At 49.1% G+C, this 9,200-nt stretch overlaps 1 non-coding gene across 1 annotated transcript; it reads right to left on the bottom strand.

Annotated features, from left to right (window-relative positions):
- Positions 1-8,288: 8,288 nt before the first annotated feature.
- TRNAT-CGU lies at positions 8,289-8,360 on the bottom strand. The gene has a single exon. It is a non-coding gene; the product is annotated as a tRNA-Thr (tRNA).
- Positions 8,361-9,200: the final 840 nt, after the last annotated feature.

Genomic DNA, 9,200 nt, shown 5'->3' with positions numbered 1-9,200 from the left:
TGTTATTTACACGTATGATGGGAGACAAAGTTGTCCTTCTGATTTGTCAACAAGATAAGTGACAGGCTGTGGCAAGCAACAGCAGAATCCATAGGCTGCATTGGTATCCAACCAAGGTGGTGTTGATATGCAACATGGGAGAAAAGGTTGGCCAAGCGATACCAGAAATTGAGTTGGATGGTGAAGCGTGGTGACATGAACAAATGGAAGTCAGCTTGGATGCGGACAGGATGAAGAAGAAAACAGAATGGTCTGAAGAACAAAAAAATCGGAATCATAAGAATGCTGGCCACATGGCTCCGATGGACCAGCCAAAAGTCGCCCCTTGAAATGCTGAGGAGATCACACACGGGAAACTCAGGGAAGCCGTTCCTGAAGAAGGGCCATCGACAGACAGACGTTCTACGCCGCTATGATGGACACCGACCCTCTAGGTAGCCGCACGCATCGCATCGCATCGCCGTTGCGGTCTCAAGGGGTTACTGTCTGTAGCTTCCTGTTATTTACACGTATGATGGGAGACAAAGTTGTCCTTCTGATTTGTCAACAAGATAAGTGACAGGCTGTGGCAAGCAACAGCAGAATCCATAGGCTGCATTGGTATCCAACCAAGGTGGTGTTGAGATGCAACATGGGAGAAAAGGTTGGCCAAGCGATACCAGAAATTGAGTTGGATGGTGAAGCGTGGTGACATGAACAAATGGAAGTCAGCTTGGATGCGGACAGGATGAAGAAGAAAACAGAATGGTCCGAAGAACAAAAAAATCAGAATCATAAGAATGCTGGCCACATGGCTCCGATGGACCAGCCAAAAGTCGCCCCTTGAAATGCTGAGGAGATCACACACGGGAAACTCAGGGAAGCCGTTCCTGAAGAAGGGCCATCGACAGACAGACGTTCTACGCCGCTATGATGGACACCGACCCTCTAGGTAGCCGCACGCATCGCATCGCATCGCCGTTGCGGTCTCAAGGGGTTACTGTCTGTAGCTTCCTGTTATTTACACGTATGATGGGAGACAAAGTTGACCTTCTGATTTGTCAACAAGGTAAGTGACAGGCTGTGGCAAGCAACAGCAGAATCCATAGGCTGCATTGGTATCCAACCAAGGTGGTGTTGAGATGCAACATGGGAGAAAAGGTTGGCCAAGCGATACCAGAAATTGAGTTGGATGGTGAAGCGTGGTGACATGAACAAATCGAAGTCAGCTTGGATGCGGACAGGATGAAGAAGAAAACAGAATGGTCCGAAGAACAAAAAAATCGGAATCATAAGAATGCTGGCCACATGGCTCCGATGGACCAGCCAAAAGCCGCCCCTTGAAATGCTGAGGAGATCACACACGGGAAACTCAGGGAAGCCGTTCCTGAAGAAGGGCCATCGACAGACAGACGTTCTACGCTACTATGATGGACACCGACCCTCTAGGTAGCCGCACGCATCGCATCGCATCGCCGTTGCGGTCTCAAGGGGTTACTGTCTGTAGCTTCCTGTTATTTACACGTATGATGGGAGACAAAGTTGTCCTTCTGATTTGTCAACAAGATAAGTGACAGGCTGTGGCAAGCAACAGCAGAATCCATAGGCTGCATTGGTATCCAACCAAGGTGGTGTTGAGATGCAACATGGGAGAAAAGGTTGGCCAAGCGATACCAGAAATTGAGTTGGATGGTGAAGCGTGGTGACATGAACAAATGGAAGTCAGCTTGGATGCGGACAGGATGAAGAAGAAAACAGAATGGTCCGAAGAACAAAAAAATCGGAATCATAAGAATGCTGGCCACATGGCTCCGATGGATCAGCCAAAAGTCGCCCCTTGAAATGCTGAGGAGATCACACACGGGAAACTCAGGGAAGCCGTTCCTGAAGAAGGGCCATCAACAGACAGACGTTCTACGCCGCTATGATGGACACCGACCCTCTAGGTAGCCGCACGCATCGCATCGCATCGCCGTTGCGGTCTCAAGGGGTTACTGTCTGTAGCTTCCTGTTATTTACACGTATGATGGGAGACAAAGTTGTCCTTCTGATTTGTCAACAAGATAAGTGACAGGCTGTGGCAAGCAACAGCATAATCCATAGGCTGCATTGGTATCCAACCAAGGTGGTGTTGAGATGCAACATGGGAGAAAAGGTTGGCCAAGCGATACCAGAAATTGAGTTGGATGGTGAAGCGTGGTGACATGAACAAATGGAAGTCAGCTTGGATGCGGACAGGATGAAGAAGAAAACAGAATGGTCCGAAGAACAAAAAAAATCGGAATCATAAGAATGCTGGCTACATGGCTCCGATGGACCAGCCAAAAGTCGCCCCTTGAAATGCTGAGGAGATCACACACGGGAAACTCAGGGAAGCCATTCCTGAAGAAGGGCCATCGACAGACAGACGTTCTACGCCGCTATGATGGACACCGACCCTCTAGGTAGCCGCACGCATCGCATCGCATCGCCGTTGCGGTCTCAAGGGGTTACTATCTGTAGCTTCCTGTTATTTACACGTATGATGGGAGACAAAGTTGTCCTTCTGATTTGTCAACAAGATAAGTGACAGGCTGTGGCAAGCAACAGCAGAATCCATAGGCTGCATTGGTATCCAACCAAGGTGGTGTTGAGATGCAACATGGGAGAAAAGGTTGGCCAAGCGATACCAGAAATTGAGTTGGATGGTGAAGCGTGGTGACATGAACAAATGGAAGTCAGCTTGGATGCGGACAGGATGAAGAAGAAAACAGAATGGTCCGAAGAACAAAAAAAATCGGAATCATAAGAATGCTGGCCACATGGCTCCGATGGACCAGCCAAAAGTCGCCCCTTGAAATGCTGAGGAGATCACACACGGGAAACTCAGGGAAGCCGTTCCTGAAGAAGGGCCATCGACAGACAGACGTTCTACGCCGCTATGATGGACACCGACCCTCTAGGTAGCCGCACGCATCGCATCGCATCGCCGTTGCGGTCTCAATGGGTTACTGTCTGTAGCTTCCTGTTATTTACACGTATGATGGGAGACAAAGTTGTCCTTCTGATTTGTCAACAAGATAAGTGACAGGCTGTGGCAAGCAACAGCAGAATCCATAGGCTGCATTGGTATCCAACCAAGGTGGTGTTGATATGCAACATGGGAGAAAAGGTTGGCCAAGCGATACCAGAAATTGAGTTGGATGGTGAAGCGTGGTGACATGAACAAATGGAAGTCAGCTTGGATGCGGACAGGATGAAGAAGAAAACAGAATGGTCTGAAGAACAAAAAAATCGGAATCATAAGAATGCTGGCCACATGGCTCCGATGGACCAGCCAAAAGTCGCCCCTTGAAATGCTGAGGAGATCACACACGGGAAACTCAGGGAAGCCGTTCCTGAAGAAGGGCCATCGACACACAGACGTTCGACGCCGCTATGATGGACACGGACCCTCTAGGTAGCCGCACGCATCGCATCGCATCGCCGTTGCGGTCTCAAGGGGTTACTGACTGTAGCTTCCTGTTATTTACACGTATGATGGGAGACAAAGTTGTCCTTCTGATTTGTCAACAAGATAAGTGACAGGCTGTGGCAAGCAACAGCAGAATCCATAGGCTGCATTGGTATCCAACCAAGGTGGTGTTGAGATGCAACATGGGAGAAAAGGTTGGCCAAGCGATACCAGAAATTGAGTTGGATGGTGAAGCGTGGTGACATGAACAAATGGAAGTCAGCTTGGATGCGGACAGGATGAAGAAGAAAACAGAATGGTCCGAAGAACAAAAAAAATCGGAATCATAAGAATGCTGGCCACATGGCTCCAATGGACCAGCCAAAAGTCGCTCCTTGAAATGCTGAGGAGATCACACACGGGAAACTCAGGGAAGCCGTTCCTGAAGAAGGGCCATCGACAGACAAACGTTCTACGCCGTTATGATGGACACCAACCCTCTAGGTAGCCGCACGCATCGCATCGCATCGCCGTTGCGGTCTCAAGGGGTTACTGTCTGTAGCTTCCTGTTATTTACACGTATGATGGGAGACAAAGTTGTCCTTCTGATTTGTCAACAAGATAAGTGACAGGCTGTGGCAAGCAACAGCAGAATCCATAGGCTGCATTGGTATCCAACCAAGGTGGTGTTGAGATGCAACATGGGAGAAAAGGTTGGCCAAGCGATACCAGAAATTGAGTTGGATGGTGAAGCGTGGTGACATGAACAAATGGAAGTCAGCTTGGATGCGGACAGGATGAAGAAGAAAACAGAATGGTCTGAAGAACAAAAAAAATCGGAATCATAAGAATGCTGGCCACATGGCTCCGATGGACCAGCCAAAAGTCGCCCCTTGAAATGCTGAGGAGATCACACATGGGAAACTCAGGGAAGCCGTTCCTGAAGAAGGGCCATCGACAGACAGACGTTCTACGCCGCTATGATGGACACCGACCCTCTAGGTAGCCGCACGCATCGCATCGCATCGCCGTTGCGGTCTCAAGGGGTTACTGTCTGTAGCTTCCTGTTATTTACACGTATGATGGGAGACAAAGTTGTCCTTCTGATTTGTCAACAAGATAAATGACAGGCTGTGGCAAGCAACAGCAGAATCCATAGGCTGCATTGGTATCCAACCAAGGTGGTGTTGAGATGCAACATGGGAGAAAAGGTTGGCCAAGCGATACCAGAAATTGAGTTGGATGGTGAAGCGTGGTGACATGAACAAATGGAAGTCAGCTTGGATGCGGACAGGATGAAGAAGAAAACAGAATGGTCCGAAGAACAAAAAAAATCGGAATCATAAGAATGCTGGCCACATGGCTCCGATGGACCAGCCAAAAGTCGCCCCTTGAAATGCTGAGGAGATCACACACGGGAAACTCAGGGAAGCCGTTCCTGAAGAAGGGCCATCGACAGACAGACGTTCTACGCCGCTATGATGGACACCGACCCTCTAGGTAGCCGCACGCATCGCATCGCATCGCCGTTGCGGTCTCAAGGGGTTACTGTCTGTAGCTTCCTGTTATTTACACGTATGATGGGAGACAAAGTTGTCCTTCTGATTTGTCAACAAGATAAGTGACAGGCTGTGGCAAGCAACAGCAGAATCCATAGGCTGCATTGGTATCCAACCAAGGTGGTGTTGATATGCAACATGGGAGAAAAGGTTGGCCAAGCGATACCAGAAATTGAGTTGGATGGTGAAGCGTGGTGACATGAACAAATGGAAGTCAGCTTGGATGCGGACAGGATGAAGAAGAAAACAGAATGGTCTGAAGAACAAAAAAATCGGAATCATAAGAATGCTGGCCACATGGCTCCGATGGACCAGCCAAAAGTCGCCCCTTGAAATGCTGAGGAGATCACACACGGGAAACTCAGGGAAGCCGTTCCTGAAGAAGGGCCATCGACACACAGACGTTCTACGCCGCTATGATGGACACGGACCCTCTAGGTAGCCGCACGCATCGCATCGCATCGCCGTTGCGGTCTCAAGGGGTTACTGTCTGTAGCTTCCTGTTATTTACACGTATGATGGGAGACAAAGTTGTCCTTCTGATTTGTCAACAAGATAAGTGACAGGCTGTGGCAAGCAACAGCAGAATCCATAGGCTGCATTGGTATCCAACCAAGGTGGTGTTGAGATGCAACATGGGAGAAAAGGTTGGCCAAGCGATACCAGAAATTGAGTTGGATGGTGAAGCGTGGTGACATGAACAAATGGAAGTCAGCTTGGATGCGGACAGGATGAAGAAGAAAACAGAATGGTCCGAAGAACAAAAAAAATCGGAATCATAAGAATGCTGGCCACATGGCTCCGATGGACCAGCCAAAAGTCGCTCCTTGAAATGCTGAGGAGATCACACACGGGAAACTCAGGGAAGCCGTTCCTGAAGAAGGGCCATCGACAGACAAACGTTCTACGCCGCTATGATGGACACCAACCCTCTAGGTAGCCGCACGCATCGCATCGCATCGCCGTTGCGGTCTCAAGGGGTTACTGTCTGTAGCTTCCTGTTATTTACACGTATGATGGGAGACAAAGTTGTCCTTCTGATTTGTCAACAAGATAAGTGACAGGCTGTGGCAAGCAACAGCAGAATCCATAGGCTGCATTGGTATCCAACCAAGGTGGTGTTGAGATGCAACATGGGAGAAAAGGTTGGCCAAGCGATACCAGAAATTGAGTTGGATGGTGAAGCGTGGTGACATGAACAAATGGAAGTCAGCTTGGATGCGGACAGGATGAAGAAGAAAACAGAATGGTCTGAAGAACAAAAAAAATCGGAATCATAAGAATGCTGGCCACATGGCTCCGATGGACCAGCCAAAAGTCGCCCCTTGAAATGCTGAGGAGATCACACATGGGAAACTCAGGGAAGCCGTTCCTGAAGAAGGGCCATCGACAGACAGACGTTCTACGCCGCTATGATGGACACCGACCCTCTAGGTAGCCGCACGCATCGCATCGCATCGCCGTTGCGGTCTCAAGGGGTTACTGTCTGTAGCTTCCTGTTATTTACACGTATGATGGGAGACAAAGTTGTCCTTCTGATTTGTCAACAAGATAAATGACAGGCTGTGGCAAGCAACAGCAGAATCCATAGGCTGCATTGGTATCCAACCAAGGTGGTGTTGAGATGCAACATGGGAGAAAAGGTTGGCCAAGCGATACCAGAAATTGAGTTGGATGGTGAAGCGTGGTGACATGAACAAATGGAAGTCAGCTTGGATGCGGACAGGATGAAGAAGAAAACAGAATGGTCCGAAGAACAAAAAAAACGGAATCATAAGAATGCTGGCCACATGGCTCCGATGGACCAGCCAAAAGTCGCCCCTTGAAATGCTGAGGAGATCACACACGGGAAACTCAGGGAAGCCGTTCCTGAAGAAGGGCCATCGACAGACAGACGTTCTACGCCGCTATGATGGACACCGACCCTCTAGGTAGCCGCACGCATCGCATCGCATCGCCGTTGCGGTCTCAAGGGGTTACTGTCTGTAGCTTCCTGTTATTTACACGTATGATGGGAGACAAAGTTGTCCTTCTGATTTGTCAACAAGATAAGTGACAGGCTGTGGCAAGCAACAGCAGAATCCATAGGCTGCATTGGTATCCAACCAAGGTGGTGTTGATATGCAACATGGGAGAAAAGGTTGGCCAAGCGATACCAGAAATTGAGTTGGATGGTGAAGCGTGGTGACATGAACAAATGGAAGTCAGCTTGGATGCGGACAGGATGAAGAAGAAAACAGAATGGTCTGAAGAACAAAAAAATCGGAATCATAAGAATGCTGGCCACATGGCTCCGATGGACCAGCCAAAAGTCGCCCCTTGAAATGCTGAGGAGATCACACACGGGAAACTCAGGGAAGCCGTTCCTGAAGAAGGGCCATCGACAGACAGACGTTCTACGCCGCTATGATGGACACCGACCCTCTAGGTAGCCGCACGCATCGCATCGCATCGCCGTTGCGGTCTCAAGGGGTTACTGTTTGTAGCTTCCTGTTATTTACACGTATGATGGGAGACAAAGTTGTCCTTCTGATTTGTCAACAAGATAAGTGACAGGCTGTGGCAAGCAACAGCAGAATCCATAGGCTGCATTGGTATCCAACCAAGGTGGTGTTGATATGCAACATGGGAGAAAAGGTTGGCCAAGCGATACCAGAAATTGAGTTGGATGGTGAAGCGTGGTGACATGAACAAATGGAAGTCAGCTTGGATGCGGACAGGATGAAGAAGAAAACAGAATGGTCTGAAGAACAAAAAAATCGGAATCATAAGAATGCTGGCCACATGGCTCCGATGGACCAGCCAAAAGTCGCCCCTTGAAATGCTGAGGAGATCACACACGGGAAACTCAGGGAAGCCGTTCCTGAAGAAGGGCCATCGACGCACAGACGTTCTACGCCGCTATGATGGACACCGACCCTCTAGGTAGCCGCACACATCGCATCGCATCGCCGTTGCGGTCTCAAGGGGTTACTGTCTGTAGCTTCCTGTTATTTACACGTATGATGGAAGACAAAGTTGTCCTTCTAATTTGTCAACAAGATAAGTGACAGGCTGTGGCAAGCAACAGCAGAATCCATAGGCTGCATTGGTATCCAACCAAGGTGGTGTTGAGATGCAACATGGGAGAAAAGGTTGGCCAAGCGATACCAGAAATTGAGTTAGATGATGAAGCGTGGTGACATGAACAAATGGAAGTCAGCTTGGATGCGGACAGGATGAAGAAGAAAACAGAATGGTCCGAAAAGCTTGAATGCGGACAGGATGAAGAAGAAAACAGAATGGTCCGAAGAACAAAAAAATCGGAATCATAAGAAAGCCCCCGGTGAGGATCGAACTCACGACCTTTCCCTTACGAAGGGAACGCACTACCACTATGCTACGGAGGCTTCGGCGTGCTGCGTTGGTATTTGTCGCTATATTCCAACTGCAGTTACAAGGCTGACTTCTTTCTGCATTTTTTACAGAGCAGCTTTGTCTCATGAATCTCGCGCCATCCCAGTAACGAGTAGCAGCGACCTCAGCAGCTTCAGAAACCGAAGCCATATCCACCTCCAGGGAGCTCCTCCTGCCAATCGCCCACGTAGGCAAGGCGAGAAGGAATGCCGATGGTAGGGGTCAGGGAAGCGCATGAGTGCGCCAAGGACCAGACATCGGTAACGGAAGATGTTGGTTTTTGATCCCTAGATCAAATCACCCAGAAACTACACGTACGTACAAAGCTAGCAAGCAAGGTAGCACACAGCCAGCTTGATTGATTCCCAGCAGCCGTTCGTGGCGTCTCGCCGGTATGTACTCACGTACGTACGTGAACGTGCAGCAGCGATCGCTTCGATCGTATCAGCTCGGCGGCTCGGAACGTTTCGCTCTGGGACGAAACGCTAGCGTACTTTGGGGAACGGAAGAACTGAAGGAAACTGGTTTTGGTGATAGCTACAGGAGCGTTGTTGTTACATCGTGGGGTTACAGGGGCTATATAAAGGAGCTAAACAGCCCAAGCTAACCTAGTCAGATCCTACTTGGAGTACTACTCGGACGCTAGTACACGAGTACCACTCGGACTCTAGGACATGATCGTGTTTAGCTCTCACAGAAGACTCCACGATTCATGGCGGTGTGCGAGATGCGGAAACGTCTTGATCTCGATGTGAGAGGACGTGTTGCATGTTATAGGTGTTGGAAATATGAGCAATTTACCGAATGTTTTTATTAACAAAAATGCTAGATAA

The sequence above is a fragment of the Triticum dicoccoides genome, chromosome 6B, assembly GCF_002162155.2.
Source record: "Triticum dicoccoides isolate Atlit2015 ecotype Zavitan chromosome 6B, WEW_v2.0, whole genome shotgun sequence".
NCBI classification, from domain to species: Eukaryota; Viridiplantae; Streptophyta; class Magnoliopsida; order Poales; family Poaceae; genus Triticum; species Triticum dicoccoides.
This window is presented reverse-complemented; position numbering and strand designations above follow the sequence as displayed.